The sequence below is a fragment of the Camelus dromedarius genome, chromosome 14, assembly GCF_036321535.1.
Source record: "Camelus dromedarius isolate mCamDro1 chromosome 14, mCamDro1.pat, whole genome shotgun sequence".
Classification (NCBI taxonomy): Eukaryota; Metazoa; Chordata; class Mammalia; order Artiodactyla; family Camelidae; genus Camelus; species Camelus dromedarius.
Window position 1 is genome coordinate 67,771,200 of NC_087449.1, and position 14,013 is coordinate 67,785,212.

Genomic DNA, 14,013 nt, shown 5'->3' on the forward strand with positions numbered 1-14,013 from the left:
CGCTCAGCCCCGCCCGTCCCGCCGTCCCTCCGCAGGCTCCGGGGAGCTCCGCTTGCCTGCGTTTCCCGGCTTCTGGAGGCACCTGTGTTCCCCGGGCCTGGCCCCTGCTCCGTGTCTGAGGCCACGTCTCCTTCCCGCTGCTTTCTCTCTGGTTCTGCCTCTTCCGCGTCTTTCTTCCCCGGTTGAGGGCCCTTAGGTTGCCGCTGAGGCCACCCAGTGACGCAGGACCCTCTCCAGCTCCAGGTCGGCGGATGGAGCGTCTTAAGTCTTAATGCCGTTGGCCTCCATCCTTCCCCTGCTGTGAGACCCGGCGCAGGCGCGGGCTCTGGGCTTAGGACGTCAGCAGCTGTAGGGGGCTGTTGTTCCGCCCCCCACAGACGCCGCGCGTATTTTGCCTTAGGACCTAACCAGCTGGCTTTCATTCGTCCATTTCTTTAAGGAAAGGGGCGTGGAAGGAGCCGCCCCCGGGGACCCGGAGGTTTTGTCTCGGCGACGTCTCTGACTAGGCGCCGGGCCTCAGATGGACCCGCTGGGCCTTTCTGAGCTGCGGGTTACTGATCTTTCAACAAGAATGGGGACGCCAGTCCTGACTGCTCCAGAGGGTCGCCCCAGGGGAAACTGAAGCAAGGAAGCGGCCGTGGCAATGCTTCAAAAGTCCTCTGTGCCGGGGACACAAGCGCGGCCGCCTCCCAGCACGTGTGTCAGCAAGTGCAGCTAGTGCCTTGTCCCCAGAGCCCAGGGTCAGCAGGAACACAGTCACGGGTCCCTGGAATGTCCTCTCCATCTGCCAGGTCCAGTTTCACCACAGGACGGGCACAGGAGGGGCTGGAGCGATGCCGCCACCCCCAACTTGTGCCTTGGGGTGGACGACAAGACTGGGGGCACGTGTTCAGCCATTCAGCCACGGGACACGGCCCACGTGGGGTGCTTTCGGCAGATGAGGCCACAGCATTCTCTGTCCTTTGCCCTAGTGGCTTCATTATCGAAACTCAAAGCCAGGAGGTGCCATCGGATGAGTCTGGACACGTGCACACACCTGGGTAAGTCAATCTCCTGCTAAGATGTAGGGCACCATGACCCCAGAAAGTTCCCTCCTGCCCCGTCGAGTCCACCACTGGTTCCCCTTTGAAGTCATGGATTCAGTTCCTCTGTTCTAGAACTTTATGCACCTGGAGCCACGCGCTCTGCTCTCTCATTCCCGGCTTCTGTCATTCACCATCACCACCGTCAGAGCTGCCTCTCTGTTGCTGCCTGTCCCAGCTCACTTCTTTTTGCTGCTGACTAGAATCCCATTGCATGAATAAGCCACTGTTTGTTTATCCACTCTCCTGTGGGTGGGCTGTTTCCAGTTTTGAGTTGTTATGTATAAAGATGCAATGAGCATGCTTGTTTAAAAAAAAAAAATCTGGGAGAGTTTGCTTGGTCCCCTGTGTTTTACCCACATGCTCCCTGGCTCATGAAAGGAGTCTCTACAGGGGTGACAGCCCGCAGCCACTTTGTCTAAGGGGACGCCCTCATGCCAGCGACCCAGGCTGGATGGGCGCAGCCTCAGAGTGTCGTGTTCCCACCGGAGGCTCCAACCACCTGTGCCCTCATCCTGTCTCCTTCCCTTGGCTCCCAGGGCCTCGCGTGGTGTTTGCTTATATATTTATGAGCCCTGGAATTGCCGCTTCCGGGCGCACTATTTACTTAACAATATAACAGTAATTGTAGGATAATTGTGCTGCGATGAAGGAACAGCCAGGGTCTGTCTGCGCAGTGAGTGGATAATAAAAACCAGGGTTTATGGGTTCTGCTCCCGGGAAGACTTATAGCCTTAATATTGCATTATGTAACTAATCATTTCCAGTTTGGGATGGCCTGGGGTGTGCTGAGCCCCTCAGCCAGCTGACGGTGATCAGGCGACAGGAAGGAAGAGTAAGTCACACAGCTTCTCCCCATCCCGGCTGAGACCTGCGGGTTCCAAGCTTCTCCATCTCGGAAGGAGCAGGAAGACAGGGAAGGGCCTTGCTGCCCGTCCCCTCCTCCCGGCCTCTGCCACCCCATTTATCAGAGATGCTGCGACGTCCAGCCCCCTTTCCCACGACAGTCCGCAGGGGTCAGAGATGCTGCGACGTCCAGCCCCCTTTCCCACGACAGTCCGCAGGGGTCAGAGATGCTGCGACGTCCAGCCCCCTTTCCCACGACAGTCCGCAGGGGCAGAGTCAAGGCTGAGTTTCTCGAGCTCTTCACCCAGCCCCGGGTGTCTGCAAGGAGCGCTGAATCCTTAGCAAGTCTCCTGAGCTGGCTTGTTTCCAGCCTGTGTTTTGAGGTGTCGGGTCCGAGCTGAGAGGCCTCGGAGGTCACCTGTCCTGCCAGAAGGGGTGGCACAATGCTGGTTCCCATCCTCTGTCCTCTGTGTGCCTTGGGGCACAGTCAGCTTGGTGAGCGAGCTGTCCCTGACCACGTGGGTCCAAACTCAGCCGGAGGAGACGGCCAGAGGCAGTCAGCGTGGGCTCCAGCCCCACTTCACTTGCCCCAAGAAAAGAGAAGGGGGGTGTCGGATGGCAGCTTGCCCTGATGAGTCAGGCTTGCCTGGCTCCCTGGTTCTGACGGAAAAGATGCGCCAGGTGAGAGGAAGTGACTTCAGCCCCCGGGGATGACGGGCAGGCTCAGAGGAGGGGACTGGGCTGGGCGTCTCCACGGCCCCAGGAAAGGAAAATGTCTTCCTGGCGATGCTTAAAGAACACGCGTTTTATCTGCGTCTCTCTTGCTTTCTGAGGTGGGGCGGCGGGTCACCCCAGTCCTTCCCCCTGCTCTGCCACCTCTGTGCCCCACGCACCCCTTCACTGCCCATGAGCACTTGTGATGGGGAAGCACAGGCTTGTCCGATGACCAGGGACTGGAGGGCACATTCAAGGTGGCAGAGTTGAATGTTGTGGGAACTGGATGTGGCATCACTGGATGTGTGGGATTTTTCCTGGGAGCTGTCCGCGTCCCTGCTGTGTCCCCCTGTGGATAATGGTCTGTCCACAGCCACTGGACCCTCCCCCAGCAGCCAACGGTGTGCAGGTGAGAGTCAGGGTCACGTGGGGCTCATGAGACCCCACACTGGAGCTGGCCTGACCAGGGTCCAACCCTCACTCCCAGGAGAGCCCTTATTGTGGGCAGGGCTGGGGTCAGGGAGGCAAGAGTAGGTGTCTGGGGGTGATAACCGCACTCTATTGCCTGACCTGGTCATGGTTACTCCGGGAAAATTCATTAGCAGACGTTCTGATTTGAACAGTACACTCCCAACACAACAGTGTAAAAATTGGCCACACTTTTTTTTTTTAATGGTCATACCGAATCCTGCTAAAAGTTGGGGTGATGGGCAATCTTAGTGGGACGCACTCTAAGTGGGAGCATAAGTTGGCAAGTTAAATTCTGAAATTTCATATTCTTGGACTAATTAAGTCTACGGCTGGGAGTCTTCCCTAAGGAAAGAGTAAAATTTAAACATAAAACGTAGGTATCAGGATGTTCACCATTGCAGTATCAAATAGTTTTAAAAATCTAAATGTCCAGCAATTAAGAAGAGAGAGAGATCTCACTATACACCTGCTAGAATGATTGACAAGACTGGTGATACCACGTGTTGGTGAGGACCTGGTTCAGCCAGAGCTCTCAGACACGGTCCGGGGGGAGAAAAAGTGATGTGAATGTGGGGAAAAGTTTGGCATTTTCTTATAAAGTTAGTTTTACTCTTTTGACTCAGCAATTCTACAGGTAGGTTTTACCCAAGAGAACTGACAACATGGATTCCCAAAAAGACATGTACCAAAATTCTGTATCTACTTTATTTATAATAGACAAAGAGTAGTAACCCAATGGTCATACAGGAGAATGGATAAGCAAATAATGGTATGTTTGCATGATAGAAAACTACTCAGCAGTAAATTGGAAACAGGTACCTAGCAATAAGGAGCCCATGGATGGATCTTACAGACACTAAGATGGACCAAAAAAGGCTGAATACATGAGAGTACGTATTGTGCGGTTCTGTTTACATGCAGTTCTAGGGCAAGTGAAATGAAGCTATGATAAAGGATGAGACCAGAGGCTGCTCTGGGGGCCATTGACTGAGAAGGAGCACGAGGAAGCTGTTTCGCTGAGGGCCCCCTCTGCATTTTGGAAGGCGTGCATGTTATGTGGGCATATGCCTTTCTCAAAGCTCATAAAGTGATAGTTTAAGATCTGTGCAGTGTATAGCATGTGAATTTTACTTAACCCCCACCCCCCACAGTTGTAAACGCACATTGAGCGGTAGTTAGCAGGCTTGCTTATTACAGTGGTATGGGTTGGCAATTCTAAAACTATTTTCTCTTTATTCCAATTTTGAGCAAATGGGTAAATATATCGAGAATAACGGCAGTTCAATCTCCCACTGATGAAGGAGGGAGTTACAGCGTGGGCAGGAGGAGGATTAGAATGTGCCTTGTAAATTGGAGCTGGAGGAGCCAGGGTGAGTTCATTGCTCTGTGTGTGTGTGTGTGCAGATACAAACGCATATGCTTATAATGTACACACATATGTACAGAAACTGTATGTAAAATACACAGACATCTAAATATATTTCTCTATTTGTGTCACATATATTTATATGTAAGATAAAAGAACAAATATGACTCTGTGTTACTTCTGTTCCTCTGGCTCTAACCCTGGGCTGTTTCCTGGGCTCAGTCCTGCTGGTTCTGCACCTTTTGTAAAAGAACGTTGCCTATTGCCTGAAATATACAGGGCAGCGCGTTCTCAAGGCTCTGCCCTCTAAGGGTGCAACACTTTCCCATTCATACAAAGATAAAAAGTTGCAGAATAGAAAACAATATTTGTTTTGTCAGAGGTTTACAGGGACACCATGTTCTGACCCACATGGACAGCTGCAAAAACAAAGGATTCCAACACCAAGAAGTTTGCAACAACCAGGCATACCCCTCCCCTTTTTAGTATAAAAGGGGCCTGAATTCTGACTTAGGGGAAGATTGTTCTCCAGGACATCGGTCTGCCATCTCTCAGTCTGCTGGCTTTCTGAGTGAAGTCGATATTCCTTGCCCCAAACACCTCATCTCTCTACTGGGCTGTTGTGTGGTGAGCAGGACGAGTTTGAACAGTAACATATATGCGTGTATTTATATCCGTTCCATGTATCTCTCTATCTAATCCATCATCTAGCTATTTACTGCCTCGTATCTCTTAGCTCTGTCTGCTGAGAGCGCTTCGAAGCCATGACACCCAGTTTCAATGGTCCCACCTGACGCAGCATCCAGCTCCTGGTTTCTAACTCTCCATCCATAGGAACCAGGGTTTCTTGGAGAAAAGGCTGATTTCAGGCCCCAGGCCCGAGACCAGGGAAAGCACGAGGTAATTCTGGAATATCTTGTGGCATCAGGAAGTAATGAAGTACTCAGAGTGAAGGGCTCTGCAAAGGATGCTGGGGCCAGCTGGTGGGGGCGGCCAAATCTGGGACAGTTTGAGCTTCTAAATAAGTAACAATAGTAATGGATTAAAGCCCATTGAACAAAATAAAACCAGTGAGTCCACATTGATATAAATAATAAATAAATGAAGAATAAACTGGGGAGAGGGAGAGTTCTCCTGATTGGAATTCTACTTAGTAAAGAATAAAGGATTTAAAAAGCCATCAACGCATGCTGAAACCAGTGGGTGAAAGTTGTGACAATGAACAGGATATTTATAGAATCAAAGAATTAAATTATTTATCTGTCATAAAAGGGAACAGGTAAATTTACAGTGGGGAGGGCTGGAGGACACAACATTAACCAGGGCATCAAAGATCCGTCCCAACACAGGACCTCCCGTGCCTGGTGGTGAGGACATGGCATCGCCCCACGCACGGCTGATGAAACGCACAGCCTGGATCTGATCAAGAGAGAGTACAGGTAAACACAGAGGCACGATCTAAAGTAACTGTCCTCTCCTGCCCGGAAAGGTCAAGGTCAAGAGCTAGAAGGAACTGTTTCTGACTGAAGAAGCTAAAGAGACGGGGAGACGATGTGTGAGTGTGTGCGTGGGTCCCAGGAGACAAAACACGACACAAGGACACTGCCGCTACCTGATGAAATGTGACTGTGCGGTGGACGAGATGAGGGTACTGTATCAAGGTTAAATCCCCTGATTTTGCTAACTGGGCTGTGGTTTTGTAAGAGGACTTCCCCCCTCCTTAGGAAAATGGAGGGGGGAGGGGCGATGGCAAAGCAAACGGTACAAAATGTGAGCAACTGGTAAATCTGGGTGTAAGGTCTACGGGAGTTCTTTGTACCATCCTTGTGACTTTTTTTTTTTTTGTCTTTTTTTTGCAGGGTTGAAATCAAAACCCAACAAAAGGTCTGGATGAATGAAGCCGGCAGAGCCAGTTTCTCTGTGCGAGTTCATCAGCGAAAGGTAAGTGAGCTCTGGGGACCCCCTGGTCTCAAAGGAAAGAGAAACAGGAGGAGCATCCAGACGTGACAGCTGTCTGGCCCTGGTGGCGAAACAAGCCAAGCCCGTCTGGGGGCAACAGCCAGCCCGGGGCAGGGAGCAGGGATGGGTCTCGCCTCTGGCGAGCATCAGAGCAGTCAACGAGGCTTTCTGGAGCAGGTGGGCTCGCCAGCTGCCAAAGAATAGGGTGCCTGGGAGCTGCCAGCTGGGTACCAGGAGGGCTGGCCGCCTCCTTGAGGGTACAGTCTGTGCTGTGTTAAGTTCTTTTTTTTTTTTTTTTTTTAACATTTTTTATTGATTTATAATCATTTTACAATGTTGTGTCAAATTCCAGTGTTCAGCACAATTTTTCAGTCATACATGGACATATACACACTCATTGTCACATTTTTTTCTCTGTGAGCTACCGTAACATTTTGTGTATATTTCCCTGTGCTATACAGTGTAATCTATTCTACAATTTTGAAATCCCAGTCTATCCCTTCCCACCCTCCGCCCCCCTGGCAACCACAAGTCTGTATTCTCTGTCTATGAGTCTATTTCTGTCCTGTATTTAAGCTTTGTTTTTGTTTGTTTGTTTGTTTTTGTTTTTGTTTTTCAGATTCCACATATGAGCGATCTCATGTGGTATTTTTCTTTCTCTTTCTGGCTTACTTCACTTAGAATGACATTCTCCAGGAGCATCCATGTTGCTGCAAATGGCGTTATGTTGTCGGTTATTATGGCTGAGTAGTATTCCATTGTATAAATACACCACATCTTCTTTATCCAGTCACCTGTTGATGGACATTTAGGCTGCTTCCATGTTTTGGCTATTGTAAATAGTGCTGCTATGAACATTGGGGTGCAGGTGTCATCCTGAAGTAGGGTTCCTTCTGGATACAAGCTCAGGAGTGGGATTCCTGGGTCATATGGTAAGTCTATTCCTAGTTAAGTTCTGAGCTGTCCTCTTTCACCAGCATTTCCTTCCAACTTGCCCTCCTGTGTGGAAGGGAGCAGGAAAATGTGGCTCCGGGCAGGCAGGCGGGTGTCTGTGCTTCCTGCCGGTCCCCAGTATGTTAATGCACACCTGGGGACGGTCCCCAGGCCCCAGGGGCTGTGAGAACAACCACAATTGTTCTTTTGCTTTTCTGTTTTTTTTTTTTCTTTTTTCTCTTAATGACTCCGTTAGTTACTGGCCTGGCAACTTGGAAATGCCACCAAAAGCAGAGATTCAAGAAGCTTCTGGGGGGATGGGAGAAAAGCAAGTTTCTGGAAGGAGGCGGCAGCTGGGCAGAGGCTAGCAGCAGGAGGCTCTGCCAGCCTTGGATGCTTACACAGGGTCAGAGCAGGGAAATGCTGGGGACAAACCTTTGGTGATCTTGACCTTGGCGACTCAGAGTCAGAACAGCTGAAGGCAGGCCAAGGAAGGCATTCCAAGACGGAGAGAGGCTGGCTGGAGACCACAGAGGGGGCCGCCTGCCCAGCCCCCCACCCCAACTCCGCACCTCCGCTCACCACACCATCATGGCTGCAGCCATAAGGCCACCGGCTCCCAGCTTAGGTGTCCAGGGTGCCTGACCTCTCATTGTGGTGGGGGAATGACCTTCCTGCTGGGCAGTCGCTGAATGTCCTGGCTGGCCTGTGGGACACACATTCTAGGGGGGCGGTGGGTGGAGCACAGAATCCTGTGAGTGGTTGAGATCCCACTGTGCCCCCCACCCCCAACCACTGACTGGGCGTCTGTGCGCCTGGCAGGGAGCTAGAACCAATGCCCGTTTATTAATCAGTGTTCAGAGAGACAGAACTGATAAGAGGTGTGTGTGTGTGTGTGTGTAAAGAGACAGAGACAGAGACAGAGAGAGAGAGAGAGAGAGAGAGAGAGAGAGAGATGTTTATCACAAGGAGATGTCCTGCACAATTATGGGGGCTGAGATATCCCAAGGCCTGCTGTTGGTCAGCTGGAGACCTGGGAGGACCAATGGTGTAGTTTCAGTCCAAGTCCGAAGGCCTAACCCAGGACAGTCAAGGTTTCAGTGTCCGAAGACAGGAAAATGCTAATATCCGAGGTCAGGGCAGTCAGGCAGGAGGAGTTCTCTCTACCTCGGAGGGAGGTCAGCCATTCTGCTTTATGCAGACCTTCAACTGATTGGACGAGGCCCACCCCCAGCAGGGAGGGCCATCTGCTTTCAGTCCGTGGTTCAAAGGTTAACCTCATCCAGAAACACCCTCATTAGATGCTTCCCAATAACTCTGCCTGGTGTGTGTATGTGTGTGTGTGTGTGTGTGTGTGTGTGTGTGTGTGTGTGTGTGTGTGTGTGTGTGTGTGTTTAAAGCTCTTAGTTTGTAGAAACCAATCCTCAGGGAGGAGGAGAAACCTGCCCCCACCCCCTCGGATCACGACACCAGGAAGTGGCTGAGCTGAGATTAGAGCCCAGCTATGTCTGATTCCAAAAGTGCTGAAAGGCGCCCACTCAGGGTCCTTTGCTGGAATTCACGCTGCCTCTGTCCAGTTTCCCTGTGCTTAGCGTGGTGTGCTTTCCCTGCCCACCAGAGGCCTTCTGCCCAGAAGCGGCTGGACGTGGCTGTGGTCTGACGCAGAGCGTGGCCCAGTATGAGTCTCTATTTGCTACTGTAACAAATTATTTCCAATTTGGTGCCTTAAAACAACGCAGATTTAACGTCCTGCAGTCCTGGAGGTCAGACATCTAACACAGGTCTCAGTGGGTGTCTGGAAAGGTGTGGGCAGGGCTGTGTTCCTGCTGGAGGCTCTGAAGGAGAATCTGTCCCCTCACTGTTTAAATGAGGTTTTTGTGTGTGTCACTTGTCTCCTTGTGAGTAACTAACCAAGTGGAGGGGCACGCTGCCCAGCCCCCTGGGGACGGAGTCCGGGGAGGGGGGGAGCAGCGGGAGGGGGTGGGGCGCCCGCAGCGGAAAGGCACTCCCCAGCGCCTCCCACCCTCTGTGGGCAGGTGGACGCGCATCCTGGTCTGGGTCTCCTCCTGCGGTAACTCCAGGGCAGGGCAGGTCTTCTGTCTCCCGATGCCTGGTTGGCATGTGAGGGTCTGCAAGCCCCTAAAGGCAGCTGTGGAGTCTCCTGTGAGTCCTGGCTCAGGTCCCCAGCTCTCGGCTAGTCTCTGGTCTGAGTGAATTACTGCGAAGAGGATAGAAAAGTGTTTCTGGAAGGGGCCACCAGTGCCACGCCTGTCACAGAGCGTGGTTGGCTGGCCTCGCAGAGGCCCCGGGACCGAGGAAGCGCCTCTGGCCATGCGGGTTGTCTTCCCGTCTCACTATGCACCGCAGTGAATCAGTGGGGAGTGTGGGGTCTGCACGGTGACCGCCCTGTCTCTAACTCTCTGTCTGATGCCTCAAACTGCTCCCTTCCCTCATGTGAGGCACTGCCAACCTATGGGGTCAGACGAACTGGGAGTGGAGCCAACAGCTGCCCAGGGAGGCAGGTGGGGGGTTCAAAGATGCTGGGTCAAGCTTAGGCATTAGTAAAATGGGGTGAGGGGAGCAGGGACAGGGCACCAAGAGATCTCGCTATGATGTGAAGAAGAGCCACAGAGCCTGCACGTGGTCCGGGGCCGCCACGGCAGTGGCCACAGCTTGGGGCACAAAACAACAGAAATTGATTCTCCTGCAGTTCCGGAGGCCAGAAGCACAAAATCAGGGTGTCAGCAGGGCTGCACCACCTTTCTAGGAGGGTCCTACCCTCTTCTTCCAGCTCCTGGGGGCTCCAGGTTTTCCGTGGGCTCCGGGGCGTCCCTCCATCTTTGCCGCCTTCCTCACATGGCCCGTCCTCTGTGTCGGTACTTCTCCTCCTCTGTCTTTTCTAAAGACACTTACTGAATTTAGGGCCAATGACAGATAACCCAAGACGATCCCATGTCACGATCCTCAACTTAATTACATCTGCAAAGACCCTTTCTCCATATATGGCCATAGTCACAGGATTTAGAGACTAGGACAGGCACATACTTAGGGGCCACCACTCAACACACTACGGAATAGATGCCATTCTTCAGGGCTGGAACTGGGTGTTGGGATGAAGGGAGCATTGGGGGACTGGATGGGAGCACTTCAAGTACAGGAGGGAGCACTCAGGGAGCAGGGAGGGGCACCCAGAGAGCAGGGAGGGAGCACCTAGAGAGCAGGGAGGGAGCAGCCAGGGAGCAGGGAGGGGCACCCAGAGAGCAGGGAGGGAGCACCTAGAGAGCAGGGAGGGAGCAGCCAGGGAGCAGGGAGGGGCACCCAGAGAGCAGGGAGGGAGCAGCCAGGGAGCAGGGAGGGGCACCCAGAGAGCAGGGAGGGAGCACCTAGAGAGCAGGGAGGGAGCAGCCAGGGAGCAGGGAGGGGCACCCAGAGAGCAGGGAGGGAGCACTCAGAGAGCAGGGAGGGAGCAGCCAGAGCAGGGAGGGGCACTCAGGGAGCAGGGAGGGAGCAGCCAGAGAGCAGGGAGGGAGCACTCAGGGAGCAGGAGGGAGCATTCTAAGGCCAGGGCTGCCTGTGATTTTAACAGCAGTTACAAAGATGAACACAATCAGGGAAACCTGAGCATCTCAGAGACTGGGGTGTCCACCGGCCCAGGGTGGGAGTTCCGGCTTTACCGCCCCTGTGGGGTCTGCGTGGAGGACGGCTCGGGAGTTTGATGGGGAACGATCTGGGCTAGGAGGTGGGCTTTCTGCCTGTGATGGGCGCAGCTGTGGTGCAGGGGCCTGGGGCGGTGCTGTCATGCTCCGTGGGGCGCAGGCCGGGAAGGCAGTGGACTCTGCAGGGATCTCGACTGTTGCTGAAACATCTTTATGCCGCACGCACGCCCGGGCTGCTGCTTCGTAAAGCTAGGGTGGACAAATGTCTCTGTGTCTACAAGACTGAGGAGCTTATGAGGCAAACAGATTCTAGGTGGGATCGGAGATGGAGTTGAAGTCTATAAACGGCCGAGCCACGGGGGAGAGCTGGCTGGCTTCCAGTTGGAATTGTCTGAGTCTACCTCGTTTCTACCCAGGGTCTCATTCTGGGGATTTCATGTTGATCACGAGTGAGGTGCAGCTAAAGGAGGAGGTCATTTTCTTTGCAGCAGGAGGCTGGCGCTGCCTCCCCGCTCCGGGAGGCTGTGGCTGGCTGAGCATCTTACTGCTCAGATTTCTGTCCTCGGTTGTACATGAGTTTCTTGCTTCTTTATTGGAGAGATTTTGCAGGGTTACTTGCTCAAAGCAAAGGCCATGAGATGGACTTTGAGCATCCAGTGTATGTAAGCCGCCTCCCTCACAGCATCCCTGCTGTCCGCCCGCCTTCTCCTCCTCACCCGCCTTCCCCACCAGGGGATGTTCTCCTGTGTCTCTTTGCAAGTCAGCGGATGCTCACCTTCCCCATCAGAGGCGTTCTGCCAGCCCATCCACCCTGACAGCCAGCTCTTTGGGGGGCAATGTGGGCGAGGTTCAGTCATTGATGCCACAGGAGGAAGGGCATGGGGGCCATCTTGGTCCTAACCTGCCTCTGATCGTTCACGATGAACTCGGGTAAGTCTGCAGCATCTCTGGGCCTGTTTTCTCCTCTACATACTGGAGCCCTGTTAGTGTCCCCTGTGGTCCTTCCACCTCGCAGCTCCTGCAAGTCTTGTGTGCAGTGGCCACCCCCGTGGGCACAGAGCAACCAGCCTTCTCTGTCCCTTTTCTTAGAAGTCATTGTGCCTTTTGGGGGTCAGGCTGCACTCAGCCTGGGGCGCTCTGTCACCTACCCTCCACCCAGACCTGGCTAAATGCTCCAGGCCACGTCCTCTAGGAAGCCTCCCTTGGTTACCCAGCCTGCAACCCTGCTCTGTCTGCATGAGAGGATGGATGAGTGAAGGAATAGCAGACAAATTCAGGAAAGGATTTTGCTGGTGATAGTTCACTCTTCCAAGGGCGACTCCTTGATCATCTGGTGGCGTCAGGCAAAAGTCCTGGCACGTGAGGGAATGACACAGACAAAGACTCCTTCCCTCCTGGAGCTTACATTCAGGAGCTAGAAGACATTAGATGGATAGCCTGACCATGTGGGTGATGAAGGATGGACGAGAGGGACAAACCCTTTAGAGTCTCCAGAAAAATAAAGCCAGTCCTGAAAACGCTTGTTGGAAGAGACTTGTTTCTGCCTTTAGTGATCTATGTTGGAGCGACCGCAGATTCAAAAGGCTTCTTGTTCCGCAAAGAGATGATGGTTGGGGAACGGTTAGAACGGTCTGGATGACAGCCTGGAAGAGGCGGGCTTTTAACTTGGATTGAAGAGAACGGAAGCCGCTCATTCAAGTTGAAAGTCCCTGACAAACCCAGGCTGGGCACTGCCCTCTGCTCAGCAGACCCAGGCCCCTGTCCACCTCACTCAGCCCCTGATGCGTCTTACGACGGAGCCGGCGCCCGGCGAGCGAGGCGGGGCTGTGCGAGCCGTCTCCGGGGCGGCGGGAGAGGGTGGCCGCTGGCCCGAGTCCGCCGGCCGGGCTGAGAGGGGGCCAGATCGTTCCAGACGCTCTCTCTCTGACAGCTGCGCTGACCACCTGGTCCAAGTCTCTTTAGCCTTCTTTTGGGGTCAGAATGTTCCCAAAGAGTGGCCAACTTTTTAAACCTTTTTTTTTAATTAGTCTGGTCACAGACAGTCGGGAACTCTGGAATGTTCTGATGCCTCCCCAATCCCTTGCCTGATCGGACGTTTTTAGCCACACTGTGTCTCTGCCGATCTGCAGGGAGTGGAGTCTGAGAACTTAACGGCTGACGGAAGTGCAACGGGACTAACTTCCTCCCCGGAGAGCCGGCGAGGCGGAAGTCTCTGTTTATTACTGCGGCTAACAAAGAGCCCTGCTCCTTCAGCCCGGAGGTGCGGGCTGCACTTCGTGTAAACAGAGCTGATGACCGAACAGACGAGTCTGTGGGGCTGGGAGCCGATGCGGATGGGGCTGGCGGCGTTTCCTGCTCAGGTGTAAGGACTGGTCTCATTTCTTCTTTGTCACCTGACGTCATTGGGGCCCCAAGTGCACAGAGCCCTGGGTGCCTCGCTCTGGCCAGGCGCCCGTCCTTGGGGACATTGTCACCCGGGAGGTGGTCCTGCCGGAGCACACCCCTTGCATGCGTATACAGACACACTCACTTACACATACGCCACATTCTTTCCCCACACGAAATTAAGCGATGCAGACAAGTCCCCTCCCAGGTTCGTTCCTCCAGCCCTGAACCCAGATGGGAGTCCTCTGAAGTCACCTCTCCGGCCTCCTCATGTGGCGGAGCTGAGATCTCACAGCCAGAGCCAAGGATTTCCCTGTGGACCCACCTCTTCCTGCCCCAGGGTCCCGCAGAGCTGATGCCAAGGCAGGGTCCCCTGCACTCTTGGATGCCCCTGGAAAGAGCATGAGCCTCAAAGCCTGGATTCAGACCCTTTTTGAGCCCCTGCTACCGGGCAGCGTCACCAGATCATATATAGATTGCCCCGGTAAGTCGGAACGTCAGACAAACGACAGGTAATGTTTTAGTGTAAGGGCACCCGTGTGATGTTTGGGGGTAACTTTGTAGGAGAGAAAAATTACTCATTGTTTGTCTCAAATCCTGG

General features: G+C 53.4%; 1 long non-coding RNA gene across 2 annotated transcripts; it reads left to right on the forward strand.

Annotated features, from left to right (window-relative positions):
* Positions 1-2,129: 2,129 nt before the first annotated feature.
* Positions 2,130-7,514, forward strand: LOC135322918 (uncharacterized). Of its 2 annotated transcripts, XR_010383997.1 has the most exons (5): positions 2,130-4,483; positions 5,191-5,379; positions 5,969-6,127; positions 6,339-6,420; positions 7,058-7,514. It is a non-coding gene; the product is annotated as an uncharacterized LOC135322918 (long non-coding RNA). The 2 variants fall into 2 exon arrangements; XR_010383996.1 differs by lacking the exon at positions 7,058-7,514 and having other exon boundaries at positions 2,131-4,483; positions 6,339-6,704.
* Positions 7,515-14,013: the final 6,499 nt, after the last annotated feature.